Below are 19358 nucleotides of genomic sequence, written 5' to 3' on the forward strand. Positions count from 1 at the left end.
CGCAAAATTATTCATGATAACACTGTCGAAGTAGAAACTCTTAAATCTCGGCGCTCTAGGGGAATACATCACATATCGAACGTTAAAATTTTTGTGGAATGACATACTTTCGAGAAACCAACAGTTATACGTAAACATGCAGAGAATACAAGGATACCGCGCCGTGTTCCGGCGGCGGCACATACTCAAAGCAACAGTCAAGTCTGCGCGCCGCCCAAGGCAGTCGTTGACCGTAAACAATTACTTCCTACGTCACGCGCCTACAGCTGATCGAGCGCTCAGTGCGAATGCACTGACAGCCGTAAACAAATACACAGTCTAATTTCTCCGAATAAATTCAGTATGAAGCTATAGTGACATGATAAATTATGTTATTAACGTTCAGTATTTTTCAGGATACGGTTGTATAAAATATTTAAGAACTTCAGGTAAATTCTGTGTGTGTCCGACGTTAAGAGGACTTGCTATCGAGAAACTTTCAGGAAGAATGTAATTTCGAAGAAGAAACTAATAAACTAAAAAGGTAACTATTAATTGAGTTTATTTCTCAGGTAACATATTTCCACTTAGGTACGTACTTCAGACGTAATTTGCTGCTCGCGATTACGTGATTTATACTTTGTGTTATCTGATTTTGACAATGATTGATTAATGAATACGGTTGTTATTTATGTATATTATGCATTGCTTGGCTGCACTGCTTTTTTACTGATGTCACATTTTTTTTAATTACGTGCCTGCTGTGCTTATTTATTTAAATTATAATTCTCACCTGATTAGTTGTGCTGATATGGTTTTGTGTAGGTTATACTTTGTGATTTATCTGCTTGCGCCTTTATGTTTACTTATTAAGATTACATATGAACATTTATTTGCTTATGCTGATATGATGCTAATGACCTGTTTATTATGTAAGATATATATTTGCTGCTTTGCGTATGGATTGCATATTTATACATTTCTGTTTGTTGTCATAACTGCTCTTTAATTTGGTATATAGAAATGCTGATATACTGTGTACGAACATGGAGTTTAGGCCACACTATGGTATTAATTATAGATTATTCGCTTGGCAGAGCCTCGTTGTAGGCATTGTGCTACATCCATTTGTTGACATTATGTTCTCTACTGGTATATTTACTCGCTATTGCATGCTTTGCTTACGCTTAGTGCCTTATATTTTAAGATAAGAAAATGAACTGGTATAATTCTACGAACGACATTGGTACAAGAAACTTCATTGAAGTCACAGGAGCTGGAGGTTTTATGGAAACGTCCCCTTTTGAACAGTTACAAATGACTGTGCTTAAACTGACACACAATATTTTGTTAGCGCAACGCAATCTGACTTTCAATAATCCCTACAAAAGAATGGGCCCTGACTAACAGTAAACTATACCTTTCACAAATCACTTACCTCACAAAAATCTTCGCTACTCAAGCTACTGCAATACAGCGAGCGCCACTACTGCCAGCTAAATAAAAGATTCAAACTACTGAAGGCACTAACTACTGATAGGGATAGTTAGCAAATGAAAGATATTAATAGAGAACAAACAATGTATTTACCTTGATATCATCATATATAAATATAGCAGTTCATGACAAATTTCAAAACTCCGCCATCTCTCTCCCCACATCCACCACTGCTGGCGGCTCACCTCCAACTGCGCAACGCTACGCGCTGTTCACAGCCAGCTGCCTAACACTACAATGGCGAGTATTACAACAATGCAAAGCAGCCACAGACTGCACACAGCACAGCCAGTGATTTTCATACAGAGGTGGCGTTACCAATAAAAAAACCTAAACAGCCTACTTACACTGTATAAATTTATGCTAATAGAAAGGAAGCTAACGACATGAAATACCAACACTAGGTTTAGACCATTGACAGTTATTACACTGCATTCTTCGTGAGCAATTGAAATAGTAAGTGACACGTGACACAAGAAATACTCCACATGTTTGCTTCTGTTTTGCCATAATTCTTGAAGTGGTGTCCACACTGTGAAATATTACGATCATTCACACTCTGTACTCGTACTTACTTACTGAAAGTTATTCAAACTAAAGGCTGTTAGAGGTCATGTATGCATTTCTTTTATTTAATGATGGGCTAGGTAACCAAAATGTATTTTATAATTCATAATGAGTAGAAGATTTGCGTCAGATGGATTACACAGAGGTTGTGTGTGGACGTTGTGTCTTCGGATTGTATGGGATGATGAATTGAAGTTGGCACTAAGATTTTATCTGTACTTGTTCGAGGAGACTGACTAGAGGAAAGAGTTGTTATGGAAGTGAAATGATATTGGCGATAAGGTTTATATGTGTCGACGTATTGAAGAGCTATTATTGAAGTATTGAGATTGTGTGAAGTCGATGATTATTGGAGTTTTGGTGGACAAGGGGTAAGGTAAATGATATTGATGATAAGGTTTATATGTATCGACGTAAGAGGTATTATTGAAGTATTAAGATTATGTGATGCTGATGATTATTGGAGTTTTGGTGGATAAGAGGTAAAGTAAGTGAGGAGCATTTTTTTTTTTTTGTTGGTTTATATGGAACAAGGAGGATGAAGGTAGCAGACTAGAACACTCAAGTGGAAAGAAGATTGTCTACACACACACTTTGTTAAATCAATAAGCAGTATATATATATATATATATATATATATATATATATATATATATATATATATATATATATATTATGGAGAGAGGAAGCATTTGCATTCTTGGCACACTGACAGTTGTTCAGAAACCGTATATTTTGATTTCGCTTGGCAAACATTGGTCTTGACATGATGACTATGACGTTGGCTAACTATTATCGACTGTTATACATTGCTGCCACTACTACATGATACACATGTCGAACATCAAATCTTTGACAGAATTGCATTTACACAGTTAACACTATTCAATTACACAGTAGTACTTAATGTGGATGAAAGATGAGTGAGTATGTTTTGTGTGTTTTCCTTTCCTAATCCCAAATAATTGGTACCGACCTACCTCCTAAATATTATTTTACTTGTTTGTTGTGGCTTGCACTGACACCCATAAGTATTATGGGTTTACTGATATTTGTGTATTTGTAATATTTAATATGACAATTATCTGATATCATTTGTGTGTTTATTATAATTTGTATGTTTAGTGTAAGAGCATTGATAACAATTTTGTAAAAGCAATTGTGTGTGCCTTCAAACTGTTGTTCGTGCTTGCACCTATTCAACATTGCTGGGTGCCACTTGGATGTGTTTAATTCTGCTGATAAACTCTGATGAACTGTCTGATTAGTGATAGTGAATATTATGGACTGTTACCTGCACTTGTTCAACATGATGGGTGCCACTAGAAGATGTTTAATTTCTGCTGATAACCTCTGATGAACTGTCTGATTAGTGATAGTGAAATTATGGACTGTTACCTGCACTTGTTCAACATGATGGGTGCCACTTGGAAATGTTTAATTTCTGCTAATGAACTCTGATGAACTGTCTAATTAGTGATAGTGAATATTATGGACTGTTACCTGCACCTATTCAACATTGCTGGGTGCCACTGTTGGAACTGCTTCTACTGAAATGTCACTTGTTGGTGTCTGCACCTGTTCAACATTACTGGGTGCCACGGATGGACTGCTTCTACTGAAATGATGTCACTTGTTGATGTCTACACCTGTTCAACATTACTGGGTGCCACTGATGGACTGCTTCTACTGAAATGATGTCACTTGTTGGTGTCTACACCTGCTCAACATTACTGGGTGCCACTGATGGACTGCTTCTACTGAAATGATGTCACTTGTCGGTGTCTACACCTGCTCAACATTACTGGGTGCCACTGATGGACTGCTTCTACTGAAATGATGTCACTTGTTGGTGTCTACACCTGCTCAACATTACTGGGTGCCACTGATGGACTGCTTCTACTGAAATGATGTCACTTGTCGGTGTCTACACCTGCTCAACATTACTGGGTGCCACTGATGGACTGCTTCTACTGAAATGATGTCACTTGTTGGTGTCTACACCTGCTCAACATTGCTGGGTGCCACTGATGGACTGCTTCTACTGAAATGATGTTGATTCTTGCTGTCTGCACCTGCTCAACATTACTGGGTGCCACTGATGGACTGCTTCTACTGAAATGATGTCACTTGTTGGTGTCTACACCTGCTCATCATTGCTGGGTGCCACTGATGGACTGCTTCTACTGAAATTATGTCACTTGTTGGTGTCTGCGCCTGCTCGCCATTTTTGGGTGCCACTGTTGAAGCTGTTTAAATACTGCTGATGAAATGTTACGAGACTGCTATTTTCACCTGTTGATCATTGCTGGGTGCTACTGTTGGAACTCTCAACTACTCTGAGGAGTTCTACTTGTTCATTGAACTATTGAAAGGATTTTATGTGAATATTTGTATAAACTGATTTTTTGTGTGTTTACTGTTTATGAGATGTTATGAGACTCTTACCTGCACCTATTCGTCATTGCTGACGCTATTGATTGAATTGTTTAATCACATGATACCTGTGTAAACTATTATGTAAAATAATATGTATGCAAGCATTTGTATTCCTTACTGTATTTTATATATTAGGTTATTGAAGGGTAAGTGCAAAATTTATTTAGTTATGTGATATTTACTTATTAATATTAGTTTTTAATTTTTGTCTGTATTTTTTGGACGAATTTGGTGGTACTTTCACCACCAATGCTGGCAAAAATACCATCAAATTCTAGCCCGTGGAGGAGGGGCATATGAAAGGTGGCTACACTGAGTCACAGCGCCAGAGATTGCGCCAAAGAGTATTATTCAGCCGCCTCCACTTGCAGTGCTTGTCGAGAAGTCGTCGTGGAGAGTGCTTATTGAGAAGTGGGCAGTAGGAGTTCTGATGTAGCCGTGACTAGTTGTGAGCATGTTGTATGCAGTTGTTCTGATGGGCTAGACAGCTGATGCTGTTCGATTGCGGATGTTGTAATGATCAGAGTGTATGTTTCGTCAATATATATGAAGGTAAAGAATTTTTTTTTATTTTTTCATTTCAAATGTCCTAACTAACAATGTCTCTTGGTCACAGGTTCAGTCAACAAAGCATCTGGCTTGTGTTCATGTATTAGAGTGTAATTCTGGTTTCTATGTGCAATTATAGTATTTCTGTTTTTTTTAAAATACTTCAGTGTAAATGGTGCTTAAAATACCTTGTCTTATTGAGGAAGAACCGTGCCAGATGTGTACGTTGAATCACACTTCCACACACAGAACAGTTACACTTGCGTTTTGTTGTTTCGTAGGTTTTATAGTTGCTGGGGACTTAATTAATTGTGTTAACGGAAGTTTTCTTTCATTCTTTGTTGTTATTCTATGCAGTCAGATTGCGGAGTAATACTAGTCAGGGCCAACCGGTTACGAGACTTCGTAGCCGGACATACAGCGACTAAAATTAAAAAATATTTGCATTGTATTTAATTAAGCCCCCATGCAATTTATGAGCTTGTCTCCATACCCCTACACGTCCACCCGCTCGATACAATTTGAAACGAGACTCGGCTGATCAGGCAACATGTTTCCAGTCCTAGACAGTTCAGTGTCGGTGTTGACGGGCCCAGGCGGGGCGCAAGGCTTTGTGTCGTGCAGTCATCAAGGGTATAAGAGTGGGCCTTCGGCTCCGAAAGCCCATACTTATGATGTTTCGTTGAATGTTTTCCACGCTGACACTTGTTGATGGCCCAGCGTTGTAATCTGCAACAGTTTGAGGAAGGGTTGCACTTCCGTCACGACGAACGAGTCTCTCCTGCCGTCGTTGGTCCCGTTCTTGTAGGATCCTTTCACGGCCGCATCGATGTCGGAGATTTGATGTTTTGCCAGATTCCTGATATTCACGGTACACTACTGAAATTGTCGTCCGGGAAAATCCCCACTTCATCGGTACCTCGGAGACGCTGTGTCCCATCGCTCTTGCGCCGACTGTAACACGACGTTCAAAATCACTTGTTGTTGTTGCTGTTGTGGTCTTCAGTCCTGAGACTGGTTTGATGCAGCTCTCCAAGCCACTCTATCCTGTGCAAGCTGCTTCATCTCCCAGAACGTACTGCAACCTACATCCTTCTGAATCTGCTTAGTGTATTCATCTCTTGGTCTCCCTCTACGATTTTTACCCTCCACGCTGCCCTCCAATACTAAACTGGTGATCCGTTGATGCCTCAGAATATGTCCTACCAACCGATCCGTTCTTCTAGTCAAGTTGTGCCACAAACTCCTCTTCTCCCCAGTTCTATTCAATACCTCCTCATTAGTTATGTGATCTACCCGTCTAATCTTAAGCAATAGATTGTAGTCAGAGTCCACATCAGCCCCTAGAAATGTCTTACAATTTAAAACCTGGTTCCTAAATCTCTGTCTTACCATTATATAGTCTATCTGAAACCTGTCAGCATCTCCATGCTTCTTCCATGTATATAATCTTCTTTTATGATTCTTGAACCAAGTGTTAGCTATGATTAAGTTATGCTCTGAGCAAAATTCTACCAGGCGGATTCCTCTTTCATTTCTTCCCCCAATCCATATTCACCTACTACGTTTCCTTCTCTCCCATTCTCTACTATCGAATTCCAGTCACCAATGACTATTAAATTTTCGTCTCCCTTCACTATCTAAATAATTTCTTTTATATCATCATACATTTCTTCAATTTCTTCATCATGTGCAGAGCTAGTTGGCATGTAAAATTGAACTACTGTAGTAGGCGTGGGCTTCGTGTCTATCTTGGCCACAATAATGCGTTCACTATGCTGTTTTTAGTAGGTTACCGGCACTCCTATTTTTTTATTCATTATTAAACCTACTCCTGCATTACCCCTATCAGAGTTTGTAATTATAACCCTGTATTCACCTGACCAAAAGTCTTGTTCCTCCTGCCACCGAACTTCGCTAATTCCCACTATATCTAACTTTAACCCATCCATTTCCCTTTTTAAATTTTCTAACCTACCTTCCCGATTAAGGGATCTGACATTCCACGCTCCGATCCGTAGAACGCCAGTTTTCTTACTCCTGATAACGACGTCCTCTTGAGTAGTCCCCGCCCGGAGATCCGAATGGGGGACTATTTTACCTCCGAATATTTTACCCAAGAGGACGCCATCATCATTTAACCGTACAGTAAAGCTGCATGCCCTTGGGAAAAATTACGGCTGTAGTTTCCCCTTGCTTTCAGCCGTTCGCAGTACCAGCAAAACGAGGCCGTTTTGGTTAGTGTTACAAGGCCAGACAGTCAATCATCCAGACTGTTGCCCCTGCAACTATTGAAAAGGCTGCTGCCCCTCTTCAGGAACCACGCGTTGAAAGGTCTCTGTTGGATTCCTTTCATGTTAATTTCTTAAATCTCTTGTCATTTACGGCATAAATTCCTCTTCTAAATTTACTGTGGTGTTTCTGACTATCTGGGAGGAGACTGAGCAGTGAAACGTGTTACTTTTACACATAAACAGGAATGATCTGTCACACTACTACACTTTAAAACACAGTTTATATGTAATTCATGTGACACAGTCTCATATGGAACCTAAATTCGCTTTCTTTTATATACTGTATATGATAAGATACTGTCATCCCCCTTCCCTTCTGTGTGAAAGAATGAGTGAGCAAATGTATTTCTAGTTGCATGCTTGATGGTAGCAGACAAGCCTGTCTGCTAGAGAACAGTAGGGCCAACGCCTGAACAGGTAGCTACGCTTTCTAAAAGCAAAGAGGTTTCTGTTCTTAGTATGGTCCTGTCCATCCCTTGTCATGTTGGTATAGGAAGCTGCCTCTCTGGTCACTTCCGTTTGTATCTGTGAAGCACCCTCGGTAGGGGCCCACGGCAGTCTGTCCGTGGCAAGCGTCTGAAGTGGTAAGATCTCCGTAAGACAATGGTTTTCTTAAGTTAAGCCTAACTGAAAATTTAATCACCTTTATTTCAGGTTTAGGTCTAAAATATGTTATCTTAAATTGCAATGCAGTGTAATTTGAGTGTGAAGTTCAGAATATGTTCCAGTAGTTGCTTTGTCACTACTTTGTGAGTAAAGTGGAACCACGTGTTGAGGATCTGTAACTGTAACTGTGATCATCAATCTTAAATGCGAATGTGTGTGAGATTATAACGTCTCGTCTTGACAATTTTTTTCAATATAGCAACTTTTCTTTATGTTCAACCCACGTGGGGTGTACTTTGTGAGACCAGTACCATGTGCTTATACAATTGTTTGACCCATCAGGTTAATAGTAAGATGATAGTAACCAGTTGGAGGTTTTTCTTTAGTAAATTGCGTTTCGATGTAATTTATTTTAATTATCAAAATTATTGTGGAGTTACACTCTTTGTGTAAACCAAGTTGACCATGTGAAGCATGTGGTGTAATTGTCAAAGTAGCCCTCAGCTATTCTTTTCGGGGAGATTTCACAGAGAGTTAGTAAGGATTTAGTACACCTGTGTGTGGTAATTTGATGACGGACAGGATTGCGCTACGTCCATAACTTCTTAGGGTGAAAATTGAATCGGTTGGTTGCATATGTTTCAACGTTCTTCGTGTGTTATCTCATGAATGCAGTGTTGTATGCAGTCTCCCATCTTGGCTCCATATTTGATGTGTTCCGTAAGCTTACAAACTCACATTTTCACAATCCTAAATAAGGCACCAGTTTAGTTATGAATCAAGTTTAATATGCTGAAATTTTAACGGAACAATGATCAATGTTAAAATAAATGTCCAAATATAAACTGATTTATTTCTTTTTATTTAAATTCTCTCTTCATATATATATATATATATATCACCGGTTGTCGTAAGATGAGTATTAAAAGATTGTGATTAATGTTAGTGTGGTTGGGAATTTGGTAGGCTAGACTGGATATCTGATGAAACAGTTGCTCAGCAATGCAAGGTTAACTTCCCCAGATAGCTCACAGCTATTAACCAGCTTTTATTGTCTTGAATATCAGCACCGCTTTCAGAACTACTTAATGCATCAACATTACATCGTTTGTCTGGCCGCTCAACAGATACCCCTCCGTTGTGGTTGCACCTACGGTACGGTTATCTGTATCGCTGAGGCAAGCAAGCCTCCCCACCAACGGCAAAGTTGGTTCATGACTCACTTAAATCTTTATAACCTGCCATGGTAGCATCAGTAACCGATCTAACAGTTGCGCCAGACACTTGTCGTCTTGTAAGGGTCTTGCCGACTTCAGCGCCGTGTTCTGCCTGTTTACATATCTCTGTATTTGAATACGCATGCCTGTACCACTTTCTTCGGTGCTTCAGTGTATTATGCTGAGCCTAAAGATGAGAAAAAATCGTATTGTTTATTTAATGAGTTCATCCGAAGTCTTCGCTGGTTTTATGTTTGCTGTCGTGATTGAGGTGGTCGTGTCGTGGTAAGAAGGTGAGAGTGGCGGCTGTGGACGGAAAGCGGGAGGCTGCGCTGCGTCCGCCGACCATCCGCCAGCAGCCATCCGTCCGCCTGGGCCACATCCGCCGGCGCCACGTGCAAGAACAAGATCAGGTCTGCTGGGTGGCAGCGCGCTGCACAACACAAGGCGGCCGTCTGGTTTTTATCGGTGACAGCTGTGGTACAGCCTGCCTGCCATCTGTACATGTGGCGCGCAAATGAAATTCACTCTTGTTTGCGAGCGCCTGCTCTGCTGCGCCCTGCTCTTCACGTGTTTGCGAGCGTTTGTCGAGGCCCAACCACAAGGCACCTCACACTTCCCTGCAGCTCGCTTCTCCGTATTCAAGGAGACCGAGGACAATTCACGCGTCTCTGTAACTACGACTTGCGCAAGAGTGCCGTCATCTGCTTTGCTTCCTTCATATAAACTGTTGCAATTCAGAGTGTGTTCTTCCACAGCACACGATGACTTCAGCCCATCCAAGCCACTCTTACATACTACACTATCTACAAAAAAATTAATTCTTTTTATGAAACTTCCTGGCAGATTAAAACTGTGTGCCGGACCGAGACTCGAACTCGGGACCTTTTCTTTTTCAGGAGTGCTAGTTCTGCAAGGTTGGCAGGAGAGCTTCTGAAAAGTTTGGAAGATAGGAGACGAGATACTGGCAGAAGTAAGGCTATGAGGACGGGGCGTGAGTCGTGCTTGGGTAGCTCAGTTGGTTGCCGGCACGGTAGCTCAGCGTGTTCGGTCAGAGGGTTACGTGCCCTCTGTAATAAAAAAACTGAGTTAATCGATCATCAACGAACCTAAACGGATGTCTTACGACGTCCGCCCCGAGCAGACGCAATGAACAAAGGCGAACAGAAAAAAGTGCCGGCACGGTAGCTCAGCGTGTTCGGTCAGAGGGTTCGCTACTCTCTGTAATTAAAAAAAAAAAACTGAGTTAATGGAACAAAAGCAAACTGAAGCGGGTGTCTTTCGACGTCCACGCCGAGCAGATACAACGAACGAAAACGAACAAAATGAGATTAAAAAAATAAAGAAGAAGTTGGTAGAGCACTTGCCCACGAAAGGCAAAGGTCCCGAGTTCGAGTCTCAGTCCGGCACACAGTTTTAATCTGCCAGGAAGTTTCATATCAGCGCACACTCCGCTGCAGAGTGAAAATCTCATTCTGGAATTCTTTTTATGTTTCTCATGGAAACATACCTCTTAATTCAAATCTGCAAGTAGTTTGCCTGTATCAGGAACAGTTTCCAAGTCACAGGCAATTTCCCTTTTCTTCTATTTTAATTTATGCATCGTGTACTTATATGGACAAAACAACTCAGTATCACTATTCTAGCGACTTACATAATTATTTACAAACCATTCATACCGTATAAAACAAAAACATATACAGATCCATTCATTGTCATCTACTGTGCGATGTTACACTCGGGGAAGAAGGAAAACAACGCACCACCGAATGGCACAGAAATCGACAGATGTGAAGTACATGTACAGACAAACAAATGACTACAATTTCAGAAAAATCGGATCATTAATTCAAGAGACAGAGCTTCACAAATTGAGCAAGTCAGTAATGCGTTAGTCCACCACTAGCCCTTATTTCTTGAGAGAGTTGTTGGATGTCCTCGTGAGGGATATCGTGCCAATATCTGTCCAACTGGTGTGTTTCATCATCGAAGCTGGTTGGAGGGCCCTGACCATAATGCTCCAAACGATCTGAATTCTGGAGATATCCAGCGACCTTCCTGTCCCGGATAGGGCTTGGCAAGTATGAGCACAAGCAGCAGAAACTATCGCTATGTGCGGGCAGTCATTATCTTGCTGAAATGTAAGTCCAGGATGGCCTGCCGTGAAGGGCAACAAAACAGAGGGGGGGGGGGGGGGGGTGCGGTAGACTATCGTCGATGTACTACTCTGCTATAAGAGTTCTGCAGATGGCAACGAAAGGAGTCTGCTATGAAATGGAATGGCAGCCCAATCCCATCACTCCTGATTATCAGGCTGTAGAGTGTGCGATTGGCAGGTTGATACCCCACCGCTGGCTGGAGCGTTTACAGACATTTCCTCTCTGGTCATCGGGTGTCAGTTCAAAGCAGATGTCATTAATGAAGACGACTCTACTCCAGTCAACCAGAAACCAGGCGGAATGTGCCTGACATCACAGCAAACAGCCTTGTTGGAGTACACAGAGAGGTTAGTGTTAGTCAGCTCATGGAGCCCCCTGAGCCACCCCATTAATGCTCCTTGTCATCACTGTAGCACCAATTGCACATCGGATTGATGATAATAGTAAAATCGGGGCTCTGAATGCCTCTCTGACGATTGCTCCGTCTTCTCATTCTGCCATCTGTCTAGGTCATCTGGGTCCTTCGTGACGCTGTGTTAAGCCATGGTTCACCCAATTCTATAAATGTCGCTGAATAGTGGGGTGGCACCTGTTCATATATCGATGATGACTGTAAGGTGCAGCTTGAATGAATATCAGTTTTGCCCCTACATGAGATTTTATGCCATCGCCCCTACACAGGCTTCTGCTGGTGCCATGGCAGGTATCGTGGCATTGTTCTGCTGGAGCCCTGTCCTGATGAGGGGCTTACCTGTCTGCCCTGTATGGCTGTGGACCTCTCCAGCAAGATTTACTAAGGGATGGGCTCGCCGCCAATTGCTTTCAACTCCCAATGAGCCATTTCTATGAGCTAAGAACCATAAAAATACCTCACTCTTTTAGCGCCCTACAAGGCTCAATTAATGTCTGCTCAGGCCGTTGACTTTCTGGAGTCTTGCTCAAGGTGCACCTGGGTTGTAATAAAATTTTTAATAATTTTCCATATTCGAAAAATATGTGAGAGAATAACTTGTCGTCTCTCAACTTCTCAGTGGGATTGGGCTGCCATTCCATTTCATAGCAGACTCCTTTCGTTGACATCTGCAGAACTCCTATAGCAGAGTAGTACATCGATGTGGATAGCTTCAAAGAGGTCAAGTCTATTTGTTGCGATTAGATCCTATATATTTCCATCATAAGTGGGTTTGGTGGTTCAAATGGCTCTGAGCACTATGGGACTCAACTGCTGAGGTCATTAGTCCCCTAGAACTTAGAACTAGTTAAACCTAACTAACCTAATTACATCACAAACATCCATGCCCGAGGCAGGATTCGAACCTGCGACCATAGCGGTCTTGCGGTTCCAGACTGCAGCGCCTTTAACCGCATGGCCACTTAGGCCGGCAAGTGGGTTTCCTAACTATCTGTTCTAGGTAGTTTACAGAGAAGACATTTTGTAATGTTTCCCATAACATCTTACTACACCCACCACTAACGAAACTGTAATTTTCCCAACTAACCTTTGGATGATCAAAGTCTCCACCAATTATTACAGTATGACTGGGTAACTTATCTATGAGTCAAGTGAGCTTTTCTCTAAGTTTTCGGTTATATCAGGAGACGAGTGGTGGACGATAGAAGGATCCAATTATCGTCTTATTCCACTACTGCAAACTGAGTCTTGCGCAAATAATCCCACATACAGGTTCAATTTCTACCTCAATGGATTCGAGTTACTTTTCTAGTGCGACAAGTACACCGTCTCCGTTTCCCATTTGCCTATACTTTCGATATACAGTTAAATTTTCCCCAGAACTGTCACTGTTATGAATTTCAGGTTTCAGCCACCTTCCTGTACTATGTCAGCTCGACTGCTTTTCAGGAGCGCTGCGAAATCAGGGACTTTGTTGCAAATGCTTCGGCAGTTTACCATTAGGATTTTAATACTCTCACCTGTGGGAGGCGTTTCTTTCGATCTTACACTGATGTTTCCAGGTTCCCTGCATCTATCGTTCTGCATTGAATGGAAAGTCTCCTAATCTAAAAATCCCTTGTCCACACCCCACTCACAGTCAACTACCTGAGTAGCAGCCTCTGACGTTGGTGCACACCTAAACCACTACAGTTCTCAACCTTATGGTGCAAGTCCAGGAAGTCACAGCCTAGCTTGTTCCAAAACGTTTGAAGTCTCCACTCGACTCAGAACAAAAGGGCCGTTATCAGTTCTGGGGACAATGCTGCAAATTGTGAGCTTCGTTGAAACTCTAAGCACAAGGCTTATCTTCTCAAACTTTCTCTGCAGCCACTGGAATGACCCAAGACTGACCTCAGAGCCCAGACGACAGGCTTCATTGGTTCCAACGTACGCCACAATCTGCAATTGATTGCACCTCGTCGCCTCAAGGGTTGTTGACATAGACTCTTCAAAAATGGTTCAAATGGCTCTGAGCACTATGGGACTCAACTGCTGAGGTCATTAGTCCCCTAGAACTTAGAACTAGTTAAACCTAACTAACCTAAGGGCATCACAAACATCCATGCCCGAGGCAGGATTCGAACCTGCGACCGTAGCGGTCTTGCGGTTCCAGACTGCAGCGCCTTTAACCGCACGGCCACTTCGGCCGGCCATAGACTCTTCAACGTGCTGATTGAGGCTCCCAGTAACACACACTGAGTGCAACATGTGGCCATTCCTGTCCCCTGTCTCGATGGAACCTTTCACGATGTTCGTCGTAACATGACTACAGTTCTCAGGGAAATGGTGTAGATGTGAATCTAGAAAATGTACTTTTACAGGACTTTTGTGTTCTAAATACCTATATGCATTTATCATTTCTTGAACCAGTTCTTTGTAGCTGTTAGCTCTTTTTCTCCCAGAAAGTTTTAGGCTACATTCGTGAAACGAAGCCTTGCTTTTGTCGCTGCAAGACGTTCTTCAAAATGTGAGACTTTTTAAAGTTCTCGAATTTGGGAGCCACGGACATGCCACCCTTTATTTTTGCTGAATAAATACGAGGAAACCTTTTTCAAAGGTAAATAAACCCATTTCCAGGTTGATCCACGGTCTTAAAGGTTGGTTGGTTGATATGGGGGAGGGACGAAACAGCGAGGTCATCGGTCCCATCGGATTAGGGAAGGAAGTCGGCCGTGCCCTTTCAAATGAACCATTCCGGCATTTTCCTGAAGGGATTTAGGGAAGTCATGGAAAACCTAAATCAGGATGGCCTGAAGCAGGTTTCAACCGTCGTCCTCCCGAACGCGAGTCCAGTGTGCTAACCACTGCGCCACCTCACTCGGTGATTCATGGTTTTTACGAACTGTTTAAAAGATGCCTGGACTGATTAGAAAAGGTGTCAGAAAAACATCTTCACTGGCAACCAATTCCTCATTCTGTAAATTTTTTCTCCGAATTCAAAAGCTCTGTTTGGCCAAGTCATTCTTTTACAGTGCGATTTTCTGTCAGTACTGTCCCACTCATACAGGGAACAGCAATATGTCGTGTAGACTTGCTGGATACCTAATACCATGGTAGGTATTTTATGGCAGCCATTTTCAAATCACAACGAATTATCCACTTATGTTCTTCATACTTAATTAACTGTAGCATATTTTTCAAAACACCATAAGGCTCTTTAGCCATAGTGGCACTAGCAAATGTGACAGAATGAATCTTACACTCCTGGAAATTGAAATAAGAACACCGTGAATTCATTGTCCCAGGAAGGGGAAACTTTATTGACACATTCCTGGGGTCAGATACATCACATGATCACACTGACAGAACCACAGGCACATAGACACAGGCAACAGAGCATGCACAATGTCGGCACTACTACAGTGTATATCCACCTTTCGCAGCAATGCAGGCTGCTATTCTCCCATGGAGACGATCGTAGAGATGCTGGATGTAGTCCTGTGGAACGGCTTGCCATGCCATTACCACCTGGCGCCTCAGTTGGACCAGCGTTCGTGCTGGACGTGCAGACCGCGTGAGACGACGCTTCATCCAGTCCCAAACATGCTCAATGGGGGACAGATCCGGAGATCTTGCTGGCCAGGGTAGTTGACTTACACCTTCTAGAGCACGTTGGGTGGCACGGGATACATGCGGACGTGCATTGTCCTGTTGGAACAGCAAGTTCCCTTGCCGGTCTAGGAATGGTAGAACGATGGGTTCGATGACGGTTTGGATGTACCATGCACTATTCAGTGTCCCCTCGACGATCACCAGTGGTGTACGGCCAGTGTAGGAGATAGCTCCCCACACCATGATGCCGGGTGTTGGCCCTGTGTGCCTCGGTCGTATGCAGTCCTGATTGTGGCGCTCACCTGCACGGCGCCAAACACGCATACGACCATCATTGGCACCAAGGCAGAAGCGACTCCCATCGCTGAAGACGACACGTCTCCATTCGTCCCTCCATTCACGCCTGTCGCGACACCACGGGAGGCGGGCTGCACGATGTTGGGGCGTGAGCGGAAGACGGCCTAACGGTGTGCGGGACCGTAGCCCAGCTTCATGGAGACGGTTGCGAATGGTCCTCTCCGATACCCCAGGAGCAACAGTGTCCCTAATTTGCTGGGAAGTGGCGGTGCGGTCCCCTACGGCACTGCGTAGGATCCTACGGTCTTGGCGTGCATCCGTGCGTCGCTGCGGTCCGGTCCCAGGTCGATTGGCACGTGCACCTTCCGCCGACCACTGGCGACAACATCGATGTACTGTGGAGACCTCACGCCCCAAGTGTTGAGCAATTCGGCGGTACGTCCACCCGGCCTCCCGCGTGCCCACTATACGCCCTCGCTCAAAGTCCGTCAACTTCACATACGGTTCACGTCCACGCTGTCGCGGCATGCTACCAGTGTTAAAGACTGCGATGGAGCTCCGTATGCCACGGCAAACTGGCTGACACTGACTGCGGCGGTGCACAAATGCTGCGCAGCTAGCGCCATTCGACGGCCAACACCGCGGTTCCTGGTGTGTCCGCTGTGCCGTGCGTGTGATCATTGCTTGTACAGCCCTCTCGCAGTGTCCGGAGCAAGTATGGTGGGTCTGACACACCGGTGTCAATGTGTTCTTTTTTCCATTTCCAGGAGTGTATTTCCACTGTAGAGCAGAACTGCCTTCAGGGACTGTAATCGTTGAATCGTAATGGTACCTTTGTTCGTGGCTATTTGGTGGTGTGCTCTTTCGCGTCAGAACATCTTTCTGGCATTGTAATTGCCAGAAAGCTTTGGATTATGGATTTGCATTATGTGCGTAGTAAGTGGATGAAGGATGGGAAAGATCCACCGTTATTTAATACGGAAATGCGGTGGATATTGAGGTTCAAAAGGGTTCAAATGGCTCTGAGCACTATGGCACTTAACTTCTAAGGTCATCAGTCCCCTAGAACTTAGAACTACGTAAACCTAACCAACCTAAGGACATCACACACATCCATGCCCGAGGCAGGATTCGAACCTGCGACCGTAGCGGTCGCGCGGTTTCAGACTGCAGTGCCTAGACCTCTCGGCCACCCCGGTCGGCGGATATTGAGGAAGCAAGGACTGTTACACTCTCGGTTCAAATGGGAACGCACAAATGACGACAAGCGAAGAGATTCGTGTGTCTGTGAAAAGATCTATGCGTGAACCATACAACAACTACCACTGTCACACCTTTGCAAAAGATCTGACAGAGAACACGACAAAATTCTGATCTTACGTAAAATCGTTAAGCGGGTCTGAGGCTTCCATTCAGGCTATTGTTGACTAGTCTGGAGTGACAGTTGAAGCTAGCAAAACGAAAACCAAAGTTTTATATTTCACATTCAAGAAATCGTTCACACAGAATAATCGCACAATCGTCATTTGACCATCGGACGGACTCCCGTCTGGATCACATAGTGATAAGCATATCTGGCGTAGGGAAACAACTGAAAGAGACCGAGCGAGGTGGCGCAGTGGTAGCACACTGGACTCGCATTCGGGAGGACGACGGTTCAATCTCGCGTCCGGTCATCCTGATTTAGGTTTTCCGTGATTTCCCTAAATCGCTCCAGGCAAATGCTGGGATGGTTCCTTTCAAAGGGCACGGCCGACTTCCTTCCCCATCCTTCCCTATTCCGATGAGACCGATGACCTCGCTGTTTGGTCTCTTCCCCCAAAACAACTCAACGCCACTCAACAACTGAAAGATTTGAAAGCAAACAAATCACCAGGTCCGGATGGAATCCCAGTTCGGTTTTACAAAGAGTACTCTAAGGCATTGGCCCCTTACCTAGCTTGCATTTGTCGCGAATCTCTCGCCCAGCACCGAGTCCCGAGTGACTAGAAAAAGCGCCGGTAATACCAGTTTGTAAGAAGGGTAAAAGAACGGACCCGCAGAATTGTAGACAGTATCCCTAACTTCCTTTCGCTGCAAAATACTTGAACATATTCTTAGTTCGAATATGTCCACGAATCAGCATGGTTTTAGAAAGCATCTCTCGTGTGAAACTCAGCTTGCCATTTTCTCACATGTTATACTCAGAACTATGGGTGAAGGGCAACAGGTAGATTTCATACTCCTAGATTTCCGGATAGCATTTGACACGGCGTCCCATTGCAGACTTAACGAAGGGAGGAGCACATGGAATAAGTTCAGATTTGTGAGTAGTTCGAAGACTTCTTAAATAATAGAACCCAGTATGTTTTCCTCTGCGGTGAATGTTCATCAGAGACAAGGGTATCATCAGGAGTGCCCCAGGGCAATGTGATAGGGCCGATGTTGTTCTATATATACATAAATGATTTGGCGGACAGGGTGGGCAGCAATCTGCAGATGTTTGCTGATGATGCCAAGGTGTACGGTAAGGTGACATAGTTGAGTGACTGTAGGAAGATATGACGTAGACAAAATTTACATTTGGTGTGATAGATGATGCCACTAAATGTGGAAAAATTTAAGTTAATGCGAAGATCGAACCTGTAATGTTCGGATACGGTATTACTAGTGTCCTGCTTGACACAGTCAAGTCGTTTAAATATCTGGGCGTAACGCTGCAAAGCGATATGAAATGGAACGAGCATGTGAAAACTGCGGTGAGAAAGGCGAATTGTCGACTTCGGTTTATTGGGATAATTTTAGGAAAGTGTGGTTCACCTCTAAAAGAGACCGCATATAGGACACTGGTACAACCTATTCTTGAGTACTGCTAGAGTGTTAGGGAACCATACCAGGCTATATTTGTTACGGGTAGGTTTGAACCACACGTACGTGTTACGGAGATACTTCGGGAACTCGAATGGGAATCACTGGAGGGATGACGGCGTTCTTTTCGAGAAACAGTACTGAGAAAATTTAGAGAACCGGCGTTTGAAGCTGACTGCCGAACTATTCTACTGCCACCAATATACACTGCGCTTAAGAACCGCGAAGAAAAGGTGCAAAAAATTAGGATTCATACGGAGGCCTATATACTGTCGTTTTTCCCTCGCTCTATTTGCAAGTGGAAGAGGAAAAGAAATAATAAGTGGTGGTACAGAGTACCCTCCATAACGCACCGTACGGTGGCTTTCGGAGTATATAATTATGTAGATGTACACTACTGGCCATTAAAATTGCTACACCACGAAGATGACGTGCTACAGACGCGAAATTTAACCGACAGAAAGAAAATGCTCTGATATGCAAATGATTATCTTTTCAGAGCATTCACACAAGGTTGGCGCCGGTGGCGACACCTACAACGTGCTGATATGAGGAAAGTTTACGACAGATTTCTCATATACAAACAGCAGTTGACCGGCGTTGCCTGGTGAAACGTCGTTGTGATGCCTGCTGTAAGGAGGAGAAATGCGTACCATCACGTTTCAGACTTTGATAAAGGTCGGTTTGTATCCTATCGCCATTGCCGTTTATCGTATCGCGACATTGCTGCTCGCGTTGGTCGAGATCCAATCACTGTTAGCAGAATATGGAATCGGTGGGTTCAGGAGGGTAATACGGAACTCCGTGCTGCATCCAAACGGCCTCGTATCACTAGCAGTCGAGATGACAGGCATCTTATCCGCATGGCTGTAACGGATCGTGCAACCATGTCTCGATCCCT

Source organism: Schistocerca americana, chromosome 3, assembly GCF_021461395.2.
Source record: "Schistocerca americana isolate TAMUIC-IGC-003095 chromosome 3, iqSchAmer2.1, whole genome shotgun sequence".
Lineage (NCBI taxonomy): Eukaryota > Metazoa > Arthropoda > Insecta > Orthoptera > Acrididae > Schistocerca > Schistocerca americana.